Genomic DNA, 18,122 nt, shown 5'->3' on the forward strand with positions numbered 1-18,122 from the left:
CCTTAGTGAACATGTTGATGGAGCTCTGTTTCCTCGCCCCTCCCTTGGTCATCCTGGCGATGTTGGAGGTCGAGTGGGGGTGAAGGGGGGTCCCTGGCCGCCCCGGGAGAAATGAAGGGGGGAGCTCAGGCCCTGTATCACTTGAAGCAGAGTGCGAAGTATGGTATAAGACAGGGAGTAATGCAGGGGAAGCCGTGGCTGTGAATCCATATAGATGTGATATTGCGGCCACCAGCGCAGGCCACGAGGTCTCAGCCTGCCCAGAGAGGCGTGGGGAGAAACGCGAGGAGACCTCATGGGTGGAAGACCCCAGGGTTGGGGGCGATGACGCCCTGCGGACAATATGAGAGCCTGGATGCGATGAGTGAAGGGGGGCGCCTCCCAGCGCAGTGCCCCGCAGGGTAGACAGGCCGCAGCCTCGAGCACAGTGATGGAGGATAGGGCAGGCAGCCGGTGAACAGAAGGTCCTGGGCGAAGTAGCGACACCAAGATCACCGTGGCCCCCTCAGAACACAGGAGACCCCCAAGGATGGAGACACACACAGCCTGTGATGACCAGTGGAGCGAGGGGATGAGAGAAATTCCGGGGGGGCTCCAAGACAAACGCAGGCCGGGGAGGCGCCCGGCCCGGGGCGACACCAACTGCTAATGGGCCCAGAGGCCGGAGGCGCCGGCGGGTAATCCGCAACCCCGTGTAGGGAGGGGGTGAGGCAATGTCGCCGCCCAGGAAAGTCCGCGGGGGCCTCCCCTACCCACGTACCTGGTGGCCGCAAGGATCGGTGCACCGCATGCGTCCCCCCGGTGCTGGAGTCCCGCTGTCGGCGGGGGGGAGAGCTCCGGCGAGGTCCAGCAGACAGAGAGAGGGGCCCGGGCAGCTCCGATGCAGGGCGGACGTCCCTCCGAGTGTGCCCCGGGTCGCGGCCGCTCGAGCCGGCGGTGCACGGTCTCAGGATGCACCTCGGCTGCCTCCAGATCGCACCACCAGTCAGGGGAGAGGTGGACCACCGCCCGGCAGCGTACATCAACCAAGGCGGGGGCACGTCGCAGGCCCCCCGGCAAGTCTGTCCGCTCCGCCGGGGGCCGAGTTTTGGCACGGGAGCGCTGCGGTCAGGTGGGGGGATGGTACAGCGGCGCCCAGGAATCGCGCTTCACAGCTCCGATTTTTGTCGGGATTCGATCCGCTGGGTCCCTGGGGTAGCTGCTCCAGAAACGTATAAGCCAGGATCGGCTATCAGGTGTTAAGAGTGCCAATTTAGGATCTTGTGATCTGCCGGCTCCGGAGCTCGAGCCTCAGGTGGCCATCTTGTTCGGCACTCAACAGCGCCCCCCCATATCCGACTGCTTCTAATGTCACTCGCACTTAATACTCTTGTACCCGTCTTCATCCGAGACCCTCCGGACCCAGTCCGTTCAGGCGGCGCTGCCCATGCTCAATGGCCGCCCCGGTTCTGGTGAGCGGTACTATGGGTTTTTTGAAGTGGGACCTGTACCCTCTCGCCCTACTGCGTGCACACGTCTAAGCGTACCAGTTGCCGTAGGCGGGGAGCTCTCTTGAGCGGGCGCGCCGTACATCTCCGCTGTGGCCGGGGACGTCTTGGTCCAAAACGGACTTAAAGGACGCTATTCTGTCGGGGTCACCACTTGAAAGTGAGATTCCCCCTAAAAGGCAGTTAAACTCTACAATGGGAGCCAATAATGGACACAACCCAGCAGGGAATGAGACCAAGATCAAGTGCGGGTGAGATATAAAAGGCTTTATCTAAATCAATATAGGGCATGCTGAGGACTCTGCAAACTCCGAGAGTGCCCTGCCAGACAATTGAAAGACATTCATATTTATTACAAAAATACGTCATTGATGATGTAAGCTATAGGGTACACATAGTCATGGGGATTGTGTGGTGAAGACTAGCTACTATGTTTACTGTAGGTGCAGTGCTCCATGATTGGCGGAGATCCACGTGGTGGCATCGCAGAGTGCTTGGGTCAGCTGAGCTCATCAGGGTGGAGTATCGGGTCACAAGCTGTCCGTGTGGATACATTGCAACTGCACTAACATTTTGCCATTATGGCCACGCATACACATCCATTACTAACTTCTATTTCAATCTATCATATAAATCCTACAACTCATTAATCCAACCCCATAAAAGAGACAGAGAGAAACAGTTTTCAACTCTGGGCTTCCTTAATACATCATCATAAAATCACTGTTAACAGAGGGCCCAGTATCATAAATCCAGGTGTCTTATCAGGGGGCATGGGTTAGGGTACCTTTATCATTCTACTCTGTTAGATGTAGTAAGAGACAGTTTTATGGTATGTTAGTACAAGAGTGAATAATTGTCTCCATGGCCAGTCGAGGTTTGGGTGAACTGAAATACCATTGGGTCAGAGGGGCAAATAGCTGGCACCTCAAAAAGGCTGCGGGATGTGGGGCCGTGTTGCTCATAATTCTTCTTAACTAGGGCATGGCTGTATACAGTGATTTTATGGTGGCATCGGGTGTGAGGGGGCATGGGGGAAGGAAAATACTAGGTGCGGGCCCAACAGGAATGCAGGGAGGTGTAGCTGTATTATTCTAACATCAGTAAACCAGGGACCTTCAAGCCCCAGCCGGGCCTTGGAGGGAGGAGGGTGGGAGTTGGATACGCGGCTCTCTAGGAGAAGGGGGAGATGGCCTTGTAAGTTTTCATGGGTCTACATTATCAAGTAGCATGCACATCATTATAGAGATGGAAAACTGAGGTATGTCAGCACAATTGCATGTATATGCATTCATCTATAGATATATCGTGTGAGCTTATGGGCACTATTTGTTTTACACTTGTTCGTGGTTCATGAGTACTGCGTTCACAGAATCAATAAATGGGTTTTGTTAACATCAAATCATTCACAGTTCTGCATTTTATTGCCGGGGCACATGGGGAAAGCTAGCATAGAACGTGAGGTAGAACCAGGTTGGTGTATACATCTATGATAGGTTACAACGTTGTACTTTTGATCAGACTGGTGTACATCCCCAAGGGTTAAACAATTGCTTCAAACGACATTTCATTGACAAAAGGTGGTTCTTAGTACTTTAAAAGTCTTGTGTATGCTGCAACACTTCATTACCTACGTATACACTTGCGTGTATCATGGAAAATCATATCGTACAAGGGAATTTTGTACATTGATTTTTAAAACATTGCACAGTAACAATGACCGTTGATCAGTAATAACAGATTCAAATATACACAGGTTTGTTAACTTTACATGTATATGTTCTATGATGGGCAAGGATCGTCCCGTTAATTTATAGACAATCAACATTGTGGATTTTGAGACTATTTCATCCACTCGCAAATGGCTTAGCAGCATGGATAAAACTGGGTGGCACATGGGCTTAACATTCTTGTCTGATACTTCAAACTGGGAACAGGGTTGGGGGTTATGCACAACATATATTATGGATGTAGGGGTCTGCCGGGAGTCAAGGCATGTTTGAGAGAGATAGCTTTGTTTTTCTCAGGCCTCAGCTTAAGGTCCGGTCACCGCCAGGTCAATGATGTACTGCGGAAAGTAACTGATACAGTGTTTGTTCTGTTACTTGTTCACGCCTAATTGCTCTTGAGAACAGGCCTTCAGCGGAGTGGCCATGGGGAGGAGGCTGGGCGAAGTGTGGGCTCGCTATGCGCGGTCAAGTGGGGGAGAGCTGCAGCTCTGCAGGCTGCTTGTTCCACAGAGGCCTGAGTTGGTATACTCAAAATGCAGCCTAAGTGTATCACAAAATGGATTCTGTACCATGCTACAAGGTGAGCCGTGCAGTCTCATGCGTCGGCCTGCAGCCATCCCGCATCCCAGGCCCAGGCGCATAGATGGCTGCAGGCGACTCATACGCCTCACGTAGGTAAGGAGTGTATTGGGAGGGGGGTCCAGTGAATGGGCATCCAGAAATGATTGAGGCGGTTTTGGCCTTGGAACAGGAAAGGAGTTTTATTAATGAGAAAGTTTTCAAGAAAATGCTTGACAGTCAAGAAATGCCAACTTTCATAGGACCGTGATTTTGGACAAAGAATTATTGGAAGATGTATGTTGAAAATCACAATAGGGTCCAAGAGAATTCATCACAACTTATGGATTGTGATTGGAACCAAAGCCAAATTCTATTTGGGGAAATTACATCATGCACAGAATGAGTATGGTTTTATATTTCCTGAACCAAAAAGATTGGTCTACACTGTGTGGAGCAGCACCTTAATTTGAGAATAAGAGGCAGGCTTCGAGCACATCCTTTGACAGACTGGCCTGCCAGCTGCTCCAAAGGCAATACAGACTATCCATCCACTAGAACAAGAGGGCCTATATCCAAGCCTGCATCTCTGGGGCCTCAAACATCACTGCTGAACTGATCAAAATCTGCAAGTAACTCGCCAATCCTATTGCAGTCTCCATTTCTCCTCTGCTGTCCCTGACCCTCTGCACTGCACCAATGTCTCACTTCCTTACTAAAACTCAGAACATCCTGTCCTCACTCTCTTCTGCACCACACTCTTCTCCCTCACCCGCTGTCAGGCCTCCCTTGGCCCCACTTCCTCCTACTCTCCTCTTTCTCTCCCATATCACCTGATGAGGTTTCTAGACAAGTCCACTCTATGAAAGTCCCATCCAAACAGGTGCTCCCCTGCTCCACCAGATCTATCAAGAACGAACAACATTGCCTCCCTTGCTCCACCTTGGTTGTTTTCTGAAATCATTATTTTGCCACTGTCACTTCCCACTACTCCTCAAGCAATCCCTTGTACAACCTCTCCTCAAAAAGCCTTCTGCTGACACTTCCTGTCTGGCTAATTACTGCTCTATCTCCATTACCCCCTCCCTGGGCAAACTCTTGAAGAAGCTGACCATCTCTCAGCTTATCCACCACACAGAATCTGTCGGTTGTTGCCACGACCACCAGTCTGGCTTTAGAGCAGCCAAATGCACGGAAACTGCACCCCTGAACACTTGTGAAGACTTTCTCTCTAATCTCGATTCCAACTCTCCTTCCAGTCTCATCCTTCTTGACCTTTCCTCTGCCTTTGATGATACCTTATAAATTGGCTCTGTGATACCCTTGGCATCATGGACCTGGCTCTGGACTGGTTGACCTGCTTACTCTCTGACCAACCATCCCAGATTCAACTGGGCCTGTTTCTCTCCTTCATCACACTCTCCACCTGTGGTGTTCCTCAAAGCTCTATCCTCTCGCCATAGCTCTTCAACATCTACCTTTCTCCTCTATCCCATTTGATCTCCGCCTTCTTTCCTAACTTCTTCCAGCTTTCCTTCAAGGTTCGCTCCACTACCTCCTCTTCTTCTTCTCTCATTTCTGACTGTCTGTCTGCTATTCAGGCATGGTGCACTACGAACAATCTCAACCTTAATGCCAGTATAACTGAGATCCTTCTCATTGAGACCCCAGCTCCCTCCTTGCCTTTTAATCTCTGGCCTCCCTCTATGACTCTCCACGCACCCTCCTGTGAGGCAAAAAACATTGGTGTCATCTTCGACTCCTCTCTTTCCTTCTCTCCTCACACCACAGACCTTGCCAAAAAGGCCCACTTTTAGCTGCACCTCCTCAGAGGCGTTCTTTCTTTCCTCACCTGCCACCAGAAACTCGATGTCTTCAGAGCTCTGGTCCTCTCCAGGCTTGACTACTGTAACAACCTCTTCCTCAATCTGCCTAATTCGTCCCTTCACCCTCTTCAACTAATCCAGAATAGGACTGCAAGATTTATCCTTGGCCTCAAGCCCAGGGACTGCACCTCTCCAGCCCTAAAATCTTTCCAATGGCTCCCTCTTGTTGCGAGGATCAAGTTCAAGACCCTCTGCATCATCCACAAGGCTTGCTGTGTTGGGACCAGGGACCCCACTACATACAACTCTCTCTACCTAAATACCTCCCTGCTAGAGCACTTTGGTTTTCTATCCCCAATTCTATACAGATCATATGCTTTACAAAGCAGAGAGTGTGGGGTAGATTTCTTTCTTCTGCAGGAGCCTCCCTCTGGAATGGCCTCTCTACCCCTCTCAGGCTTGAGCCAGATCTCCTTAGGTTCCAAAAGCATCTCAAGACCCTCCTTTTCTCTTCTTCCTTCCCTCTCCTCCTCCCCTGCTAATGTCCCCCCTTGGCCGCATTGTGACTGGCTGCCAGCTTCCTTCTGATTCATACAGGGCACCAGGGCCTCCTTGCCCAGTCTACCCCAGCACTTCGTTCTCCCCTCACACCCACCGATAACCTGCACTTGCCCTCCCAAACTCTCTCCCCTGCACTAGCCTGGCTGTCATGCACCACTTTGAGCCCTTTCAGCCCCATCCTAGCACTTGCCTGTGGACCTTCACTCCCCTGTACTTCTGCATTCCCCTGGCACTTGTCCACCTGGCCTCCCCTTATGATATGATATGATATGACATTAATAACCTCCTACATACAAGTGTTTCAAGATGCATTTGCCTGGCCCAGGGGCCCTCTTCCCCTCCTCCTCCTCTCCCCTCCCAGCACTTACACACACTGACCTGCACTTCCTTTCCCTCCTCAGCACTAGTGCTTTCAGCTCTGACCGGCACTTGCCTCCTCCTTCCCTCCCTGCAGCACTTGCAGAATCCAAAGACCACAAGGCCTAGTAGGACCGTGTTTGTTTGTCATCATCTGTCCCTCCCAGCCCCCAATATGTCTTGTTGTGCCGTAAAACACCCTTTGCTGTATAGGCGCAACATAAATTACCCAATAAACACATAATTAAATGAAGGCAAGCTTAAGATTGTGCGCAAATAATGCCAAATGCAATTGAGCTTCAAGTGAAGAAGGATGTTACCATTCCTGCTTTCACAAGGCAATTTGCAATAGCATTAAAGTACAGAAAGGGACAGAAAATGAAGGGCCCGATGCATTTGTATATCTCAATGAATCCATGAGGCAGCAAGGGCTAAAATGTGAATGAACACCTTTAGTGGAAGTTGGGGATGGTCCCATTCAAATACTTGTGAATAACAAGGGGTGCCAAAAGTTAGAACATTAGGGATGTCAAAGCAAGAATCACACTACACTGCATATTTAAACAACCCAGTTATCGGAAATATCGCTGAAAACGATGTCACTTCACAGGGTGAAATGCCTGAATCTTTAGATTCTAAACCAAAGGGAATGTTCACGATTCAAAGTATATGATTTGTTGTCATCAGGACGATAGCATCCTGTTTCATCGGCTGAACATGAAGAAGAAAAACGGCAAATTGATAGGGAGGCTGATGTGCAATGATATTCGAGGGTGGTGTCTCTCCAAGGAGATACTGCCACACAGTTAGAAGAAAGCACAAAAATTCCTCCTTAAGAAGATTTCCCAGAATTTTCTAAAAAAGTTGAGGAGCAAATTCAGGTGGCAGATGCATGCACCAATGAATAAGTAAAAGACCAATTGAGAAGAATATTTATTGAATTCAAGGAGGTATTCGTAAAAAAAGACACCTATGTTTGTGGGTGTACTGATATGCATATTGCTACACTGCCAGAGGGCTCTGCTAGGCAACTAGCAGTTGTGTGACAATATAGGCTACCTTTGGCCTGTTAAGAGTTCTTGGTAGAAAAAATAAAAAACTTTAAGTCCAGAGGAATCATTAGACCCATCCACAGTACTTCAAATGTGCCCATATTAGGTGTTCTGAACCCCAATGATCAATGGCATTTGTGTGAAGACTTAAGAGAAGTAAATAAGAGGTTGCCTTTGTCAAGGTGGCTGCTTCCATTAATTGATCAAGGCCTTGCACAGATCCATGGGTCAAAGGTGTTTACTACCTTGGATCTAATAGCAGGGTATTGGTGTGTGCCCCTAGCCAAAGACACACACAATCTATTTGCCTTTTCATTTAATCGACTACAATATGCGTGGAATCGTACTCCCTTCGGGTATGTCAATAATGGAAGTGAATTTGGGATCTTCAATGAACAAAGCACTCCGGGTGTAGCTGAGTGTGGAACTGTGATCTATGTGGATGATGCCCTGGTCAATGAAGATATTAAAAGCCATTTCAATGTAATTAGACATGTGCTCAGCCAGTTATAAAAGGCTGGGGCAAAGGTGCAGTGGTGTAGGTAAAGGGTAAATTTATTGGGACATGAAGTGACAGGGCAAGGGTTGAACTCAGAAAAGAATAGGTGGAAGTCATCCAAAATGTAAAAGATCCCACAAATCGGTTGGGCTTGAAGAGTGTGTTAGGGATGACAGGTTACAGCAGGAAGTTCATTGAAGAATATGCAGAAATCACTCTATTACTGACCAAACTAATGAAGCTTGGAGTGTCATGGAAATGGGGAAAGGAACAATGTGAGTTGGTAGCCAAATAAAAATAAAATGGTCTGATAAAAGCCCCATGTTTAGCATATTCAAAGAAGAACCAAGATTTATTTGTAGAGATATGGTTCGGTGTATGTCAGAAGTGTATGTCAGCAGTCTTATATCAAAAACTTGATTCAAATAACAGAACCATTGCATTTGCCGGCAAAGCAATGTCACAGGTAAAAACAAAATGTAGTGTATGCGAAAAGGCACAGTTGGCCACAGTCTGGGCATTACAGCACTTCTGCCCCATTATTCAGGGAGAATGGGTAATTGATGAAACTAATCATCTGCCCGTGCAATTCTTTCAGAGTAAATGAATCAGGTCAGGGAACTTAGCTCAGTCAAGAATAACATCATAGACCTTGGCATTGCAGGGATTCCCAGTGGAAGAGAGATATGGGGAGAATAAAAAGAGTCCAGTTGCCAAAGAGCTGTCAGACTTACACGACTGTGCAGCCCGGGCACCACAGAGGATACAGAGTTAGAAACAAATTTGGCTGAATTTGAACAATATCCACACAAGGTCTTTGATGAAGAAGCATGGAGGAATCTCCCGAACATATATGTGGATGGATGTGCACACCAAATGGGGGGTGATTCTGAAAAAGAATTGGTGGTAGGAATAGGGAATGTATGCGTCAAATGTGGTGGTATCCCAAGAGTAAGCATGAAGTTAGGTTTCAAACGTAGTCAAGTGGCAGAACTGGCTGCAATTTACAAGGCAATATTCACAGCTGTGGAGAAAAGATTAAGAGAAATAGTTTTGGTTATCGATTCTGATTATGTCTGGAACAGTTTTGTAGAGTACTTACCGGGGTGGAAGTTGAGAGGAATGATCACATGTAACAAAAAGCCACTCAAACATGGAAAACTGATATAGGCCATTGATAATCTTGTTTCAGAGAATGACATGATCATTCACTGAAGAAATATACCATTTCATCTGAAGACACCAATGGAAGACAAAGAGGGAAATGACAAAGTAGACCAATTGGCCAAAATTGGGGCAGTGCTGGGGGAGTTATTTCCCATTGAGCACCTGCTTGGGGAAATATAAGTGGATGTGGTAACAAGTTCCAAATCTCAGGGAGCAGGTGATCAGTCTGAAGTGCAATGGAGTTTTGAAATGCCTGACCAGGACTTGATCAAGGCACTAAAAGAAGATGCCATCTTAGACCTTTCACACAATCATTTGTCAGATGCAGAGCAAAATCCTTCAACAGAGGACTGCAAAGGGAGAGATGAATTGAGGGTGTTGTTAAAGAATAAAAAGAGATTTCAATTGCAAGATGGACTTTTGGTTCGAGAATCCGCCTCAGGTCAGATCCAATGGGTGGTTTCCTTGTCATTTCGGGGGTTGATGCTACATCATGCCCACAATGAAATAATAGTGGGACCCAGAGGTTCACAGAAAACATTGGAAATATTAAAATAATATGCTTATTGGTCACATATATCCCAATATGTAGAATTGTATATCCGGGGTGTTTGGTGTTTGCACAGTTTCAGCCTGCCTCTGCAACACATAGGTCAACATTGATGAGACGAGGTCTAATACCACCATGGTCAGATTTGCAGATAGATTTAATTGTCCCAGTGCAAAGATCAGGACAGGGAAACAGGTACATCTTAACAGTTACCTGTTAATGTCTAAATGGTTGTAGTGCATAACAGCACCTGGCTGCAAGTGCACAAACAGCAGCTACTTTGCTACTGAAACACATATATTCTAAGTTTGGTTTGCCTCAAAGGATAGAGTCAGAACGTGGAAGTCCTTTTACTAGTGTAGTGATGACTAAGATGTGACAGATTCTGGGAGTAAAAATGAAGCTACATATTTCCTATCGCCCATCTTCTTCTGGTGGTGTGGAACGTTGAACTAAATCAATAATTGAGATTCTGAAAGAATGTGTGGCTGAAGTAGGGTCCAGTTGAGATTTGCGACTCCCTTTGGTAATAATGGACATTTGGTCAACACCATCAAAGTCTACAAGCCTCAGCCCACATGAAATTATGACAGGCAGGGACATCGTTCTGTCACATTTATTGTACAGGACCAATGAACAAGTCCTAGTAAATGAACCAACAATTCCTGAATATGGTAAAGAGTTGAAAAAGCATTTTCAGCACACATTTGCTGAGGGGGTGAAATCATACTATGACAAGAAATCACCTGTTAGGAAGTATGAAGTAGGTAATCAGGTTTACAAATTCAATTTTATGAACGGGAAAAGCAAAAATGCCAAATTGATGGCATCCTGGCGTGGCCCTTTCAAAATTGTGGACACGGTTTCACCTGTTGTCTAAAGGCTAATAATGAAGGAAGGAGATCTGGCTGTGGGAACAATTTGTGCATGTGAACCAGATGAAACTGTTCCACCTGAAACCTGAAATCAGGAGGCTGTAACAGAGTGGAGAAACCAGTAGAGAGTGAGGGGTGTAGGTTCCACCAGAAACAAGATGAGTAGGTCAGTGAATAGCAGTGAGGTAAGTAGTTTACAAACAGGATGAAAAGGATTATTTGGAGCAGGTAAATTGTTTTGGGAATGTTGTTCATGAAAGCATAAATGAATGGTGTATATATTCAAAAATAAAAAAATGTACAGGCTTATAAATATTATGTTTGTATGTTATATAATGCACATATTATTTTCCAGGTAGTTGAAAAGGGGAGTTGTAAACAAAGAAAAATATATATTTTGCATGATACTTAACCCGTCTGCCTCCCGTCTCTGATTTAGATTGCTATCTCGTTTCCCTCACCAGCCCCCATGACAAATTGGCTTACCAGGTCATGTGTCCACAGGACCCATCACCAGCCACCAATAAAAGTACTCAAAAGCCATTAGTGCATTTTTCAGTGGGGTTGTTTAAAACTCATGCTCACTAAGCAAAGAAATTAGACGATTCACACAATGGAGTGGGTTACTTGAAGTACTGTATTTCAGTCCTCTAAGTGAATCCAAAAGATGCAAGAAACATCAAATCAGCTATGACTTTCTATCTATACGCTTCGTGGTCTGTTTTGGCCATTGTCATACACACTAGACAACAGGTCATCATTAAACGTTTGATGGTTCGCCCAGTGGCCATGATGAATTTGACTCAGAGATGTGTAACCCCAATTGAAATCAGGGTACACAACTTTGGTTCCCCTTAGTCAGTGACCATAATCAATCATACATGGTGTGCTAATGCCATTTGAACAGCACTATCAATAGGAGAATTTGAACCGCTGAATGCTCAGGACTGTAGTCCTGGCAAAGCCACACGCAATTGACGTACCTGTCCACATCAATGCCATCATAATGTGCAGTGACGTGTCGCATCTGTATGCACATACAAAGGTACACAGACACACTGCATCAAGCATGGACCAACAGGCCTAGGGTTACAAATTAAAGGGAATCCCACCCGTGGATTCTAAAAGCAGGTGACTGGCATATCTATGTACATATGCCATGGTGTATGAAGTAGTGCCAGTCACTAGTTGTATGGATGTAACTGATAAAATGAATTGTGACATACTTTGCACGTGGTTGAAAGCGGTGGGCTCATCCATCATTGGGTCGTAGAATGGGTTATGTGACCTGTCACCATTGACCATCACTTGTCAAATGTCACTGCAGCAAATATAAACCTGGCATGCTCAGGTTAAATAGCTAATTAAAATATCAAACACACAGCTCCACCTCACTGATGAGGCCCAACAAGACTGAAACACATGTATGGGGTTGCTGTTGGTCCCCTTGTTCGGAGTGGAATTGCTATAGCATTTCAGTGCTGGACTGCCCATGTGGGCGGGACAAAGACTGATATGCAAATGGTTATTTCCCATCAGTGAAAGGTGCAGTGTGTTAAAGTGTGGTTGCGGACTCTTGAGTGGGTACCTTCACAAAGAACAGGTCAATGGACCGTGTTTGTTCTCATAGAGGGGCGCCCATGATTATTTTTTGATTGTTTAAGGGACTTAGGTTTAGTCACCCTAAGTTTCCTAGGGTCACCCAGATGTGGAACCCTTGATCACTGTGCTCAGAGAGGAAGAGCTTCACCTCACTGATGAGGCCAAACAAGGCTGAAACATGTGTATGGGGTTGCAATTGGTACTCTTGTTCAGGGGGGAATTGCCATAGCAGTTCGGTGCTGGACTGCCCATGTGGGTGGGACAAAGACTGATATGCAAATGTATATTTCCCATCTGTGAAAGGTACAGTGAGCTAACGTGTGGCTGCGAACTCTCGAGTGGGTACCTTCCCAAAGAACAGGTCAATGGGCCCCGTTTGTTCTCGCAGAGGGGCGCCTATGGACTATTTTTGATTGTTTAAGGGACTTAGGTTTAGTCACCCTAAGTTTCCTAGGGACACCCAGACGTGGAACCCTTGCTCACTGTTCTCAGAGAGGCATATCTCCACCTCACTGATGAGGCCCAACAAGGCTGAAACACGTGTACGGGGTTGCTGTTGGTACTCTTGTTCAGAGGGGAATTGCCATAGCATTTCGATGCTGGACTGTCCATGTGGGCGGGACAAAGACTGATATGCAAATGATATTTCCCTTCTGTGAAAGGTACAGTGAGCTGAAGTGTGGCTGTGGACTCTCAAGTGGGTACCTTCTGAAAGAACAGGTCAATGAACTGTGTTCGTCCTCGCAGAGGGGCGTCTATGGACTATATTTGATAGCTAATTAAAATACTTGATTGAATCAAGACAAATAACATTTCACCTAATAATCTCAAATTCTTTGAACAAGATAATAATATTAACAAATTGAATTTATAAAAAAAATTACAAAATAAATGTAGAATTAACCACTGGTAGGATATCTTCCCCAGTTCGTACCATTGTAGGGGAAACCCTCCTGTACTCCGGGTGAAATAGCTGTTCACCACCTGATCCCACACTCTCTTGTCACTGTCCCCTTTTGAATATTTTGTTTGTGGTTGTACTGGAGGCTGTCATCTCAAATCAGGAATTGTGCATATGTGTAAACACCTGTGCACTGTGATGTTGTGCAAGATGCAACAACCTTGCACAACAATCATTGTACAAAGTGCACAATGGCCTTTGACAATTTCCCATTTCATTAAGACCCTTCCTGCAATTTCTGCATTTGACCATGCCCCAAAATCAATTGCTCTAACTGAACTACCTGCATGGAATAACTTGTGCATTATACTCTTTTCTATTGTTGCATCAACTTGTGGCCTTGCCTAGCAGTCACTAAGAATGGGCATGTCTGGCATAGTGACCATACTAGACTTCCTGCCATTGCCTATACCCATGGAGTAGTGTCACTGCCTGTTGTGGCAACTCTGCATGCACTGTGACTATGTGATCAGTCAATGTGAATGGGGCATAAGTGGCATATTTTAGGTTGTTTCCTTTGTAGTTCTTCTAATAGTAGTCACAAACATTGCCTTGTCTATTGATATACATGCTTTGCTTATGTTTCTTTTATGAAAAGTTGATGACAATAACAAAAAGAGCATTTTTTTAATCATTTATCCACACAGGAAATGAGCCGTAGATCAAGTGAACATGCAATCCAATGTAATAAATGCTCAAAATACATGCTGGCAGTGTTGCTAATTGTTGAACAAATGTCATGTACCTTTACAACGTGTTTATATAGTTCATTATCTTCTTAAAGGGGAAGTTCTCTCAGGATTGTTATTGGTCCAATCAATTGTCATGTATTTTTGAGCATACATTTATCGATCCTAAAATAAATTCCAATGCATCTTACCTTTTTTATTTCTCACAATCATGCATGCAGAACTCACGGGTCAGGAACCGCCATCTTGTGCTAATCTTATCATCATATCCATTGATAGATCACCCTGAGTTAAAGTGCCATTGGGGCAATAATTCAAATTACCATCATTAGATGCTTACACCCCTTTTGACAACGCCAATACACATCTCATGTCAACGTCCTCTGTTCTCAATGTATTGATGTGTCTCCTTGGAAATGTCAAGATGCCTGTAACCTTGATAACAATCAACAAACCCTTTCTGATCAGACAACATTGGAGTTTCTTGTTCCTTAGTGTCAGTGTATTTAATTCTGGGTCTCCACAAGTTCTTTTTGCTCTTTTTAGCTATCTACCAAGAACTACGTATTGAGAAGAGGTACTTACACTAAACTACCTCTAACAAATTAACTGATTAAGCTCTTTGCATATACAAAATGTTCTCTACTTTACAAATGACTTTAAAAAACAATATTAAAAGTTTATATATTTACATCACTTTTTTTTTACATATGTCAATGCAAAATTTCAAAGTTTGTGCCTATTCCTCTTGCCTTTGCACTATGGGTTTTTGTAACATGTCGGTTTCTTCTCTTATTTTTTTTTTACATTTCATTTGAAGTAAAACCTAATTTCGTTACTTTATTCAAACAAAAACCTTTTTATTTGTCTCACTGTTTATTTTATACTTCTTCAATACTCAGGAATTAAGGCAACAATGCAGCCCTAACCTTACGAGCCCAACTATATAGAAGAGGAAATGGTTGAGAGAGAAAGAAGCCGAAAAGGTAGGTAATCATAAGAAGGTCAGGACAATCAATTAGCTGAACCTGATCCAAGTCACATGTAAGATGTTTCCACATGGTGTACCTTTGGTGGAGAACTGCTGTTGCTGAGAAATCTCTGGCTGCTTGGCCTACATAGCCGGAGAAGACACACCACCACTATGTGTTAACCAGTTGCATGACTTCAGGACAAGCCTGTCTTACAAGATCTGTGTTGCAAATCTATGGTCCTTATGCATGAACTTAGAGCAACAGTTCACCTTTGCAATCCAAGTAATGAGTAAGTTTCCTTTTCATATATTTGCATTTTTGACAATCTAGGCTGCTAACTTTTATGTTGTTGTTTTACTACATTATAACTTTGATGGATCCCGGACAATAGAATTTTTCTTTACTTTGAATAACAGTCTCGTTCTAACCTCAAGACAAAGTATTCAACATTATATTTAATGACCCATCAATCACATTTCTTTTACTTTAAAGTTTAAAACAATATTTTTGTATGTTTCAAACTTTTAGTGCTAAAATGGGCGTATAAATTTCTAATTCATCCCTACTTGAAAACAATAGTAGTGTCAGTATTTTGCTTGCAAAGGTACTTTTTGCAAGCATACCAATGCCCTATATTTAAGAAGACAGTCCAAACAAGGTAAATGCAATTATTGGATGCATTCAAGTAAACTATATACGTATCTCGGACACAGATGATACAGGCTTGTGGCCAACTGAACATTTACATGGTGGATTCCTGGAAGACTGGGATTCTGCGTTCGACGAGTAATACCTGCCTGTGTGGTTCAAACCAGGTGTGAGAAATTCCTCAGTTACTCCAGACAATAAAAGGGATTTATACCACAGCAGTACAATTTGTACTTTGTCAATGCCATCAACCTTATCCTGAAAAGTGGCTTTTAACAAAAGAAAAATATGTTTTATATAAAACATGTATGTATATAATATTTATACAGTGTATTTTGGGAAAAATATTTATATTGAGTATGTGTTTCATTTAAAGTTTAAAATATGTCTTTCTGATCTAAGACCGTGACCGTCAACACACAACAAGGCACAAACGTAACAGTCAAAATAAAATAAAAAAGTACCTGCATTTAAAGGGCAATTGCAAATCATATTTTAACATTTACCGACTTGTTTCCGTTTGACTTCATGTAGTCTATATTATGAACTACACTTTCAATAAAAATTAACAATCGTCAAACTTACAGTGACATACTAAATAAAATAAATGACATAATATGAAAAGTAATTAAAACTATATTGTAAGTCACCAGCACGTCCAAACAAATAATATTAACAAATGCATGTTGTACCAAGAAGATCATGAAAAATCGGTGTCCTTTAACAAAGTTTCTGGCATATTGTACTAGTTTAAGAGGTATCCATCCCCTCTCCTTTACCAAAGGCAGTTGTAACCTGGGCCCATGAACTAACAATGGGGGGGTGTGGATGGGACAGTTCAAGTTGCCAAATACCATGTACACCTCAAAGGGGTCTTTCGCATGGGGACCATTGGCCACATGACCACCGTATACACAGTCTCTGCAGACTCCCCTTTGAAGACCCTGTCCCTGCAATCAACATATCTCTGTGTGTTTTGACTAGGTTCAGGGCCTATGCGCTCGCCTCATTCACATCCATCTCCCTCTGGCTTCAATGACAGTTTGCACCTGTGACTGAGTGCTCACAAGGGGGTTGGGTGGATGGGAACGAACAAGGTGCTGAATACCATGTACATCTCAAAGGGGTCAATCGCATGTGGACCATTGGCCATAAGGCCGCCCGAGACACAGTGTCTCCAGGCTCCCCTTTGAAGACCCTGTCCCTGCAATCAACTAAAGTCAGAGAGGGGTCTGAAATGTGAGGTGCACAACTTTGTAAAGAGTTTTAAGAATTCATCATTTTATTAAATAAAACATTTGGATAAATGCCTCACTGTCCCTACCCTGGCATGGATTTGCCTGCCTAAAATAAACTAATGGAAACATTCTAACAAAGGATATCAGTCTCTCACACTTATACATTCAATATATCAATATGGAATTGCATGGCATTTCAAAACAACACAAGGTACTATAAAAATGTAATTCATAATATGACAATAGCCTCTTTCTTATGATCTGGGAGAATTCCCCAACCCCATATTCAAGTAGAATTCTGCTCCACAGTTCAAAAAGAAATAAGGAAATCCTGGTTTAAACACCTCAATGATATATCAAAGAAAATAGAGTGTTCTCTGGATTCTTTGAGCAAGAATCAGCCTCAGAATTCTCTTCTTCACATGCACAACTGTAATTGTCTTTGGCAGGGCAATTTGTCACAAATGAATGCTTCTGAAGAAATATAATTCCTCTACAGCAGGTTTATATGGTTCTTCCTTAAGCACCACAACAACATAAATTGTCTTTATTAGGACCACTTTACAGCACTTCATCAACTGCTACCTGGTTTACTCCCATGCCAGGACTACTACTTCAAAGGTTTGCCATCCAGGTATACTCCCCTGTCCGAACAGCATTTCAGAAAATGAACCCTGCTTCACTGGTAACCTCCAATTTAAACAACTTTACAACAGCTTCACATGTTGATTTTTTTGCAGCATTACATTTTTTTGCAACTTTTCAGGGACAACAGAATTCACATTGGTGCTCTTAAATACTCTTCTGCAAATTATGCTCCATTACTTCTGAAGAACCTCATCCAGAAGGGCAGCTTTTTTGTCACTCTCTTTTCCCCACTGCACAGGTAACCAAATACTGATAAGGATAGAGTCTTATTCTGGTCCTTTCTTGGCTTTGGCAAATGTGTGTTTCTATCAGCTGGTGTTATATGTTTCACAAAATATTAATAACAAGTTTCACAACCCATGGGCATTCCATTACTCACCTTTCGCCTTTGGCAATATCTGTTGGACTTGAATCGCTTAGTTTTTGGTTTCTCTTGGTTTGGGTAATGGTTGTATGCATTAGCTTTTAACAAATGTGTCCCATTATATTGTTGAATTCTCCATATACTCACATGCTTAACTTTACTGTCATTTAGGTTTAACAAATATGAGTGTTGCTTCTATCAGATAGTTCGGTATGCAAAATTACTGCTGACACTTCTTCCACTGATACGTGAGTGAAAATACCTGCCCTGACAGGCGAGCAGTCTCGGAGTGCTCTGGGTTCACATTCAACTTTTGAACTCACCAGGTAAGTCGCA

The sequence above is a fragment of the Ambystoma mexicanum genome, chromosome 14 (assembly GCF_040938575.1).
Source record: "Ambystoma mexicanum isolate Mex_15411 chromosome 14, UKY_AmexF1_1, whole genome shotgun sequence".
NCBI lineage: Eukaryota > Metazoa > Chordata > Amphibia > Caudata > Ambystomatidae > Ambystoma > Ambystoma mexicanum.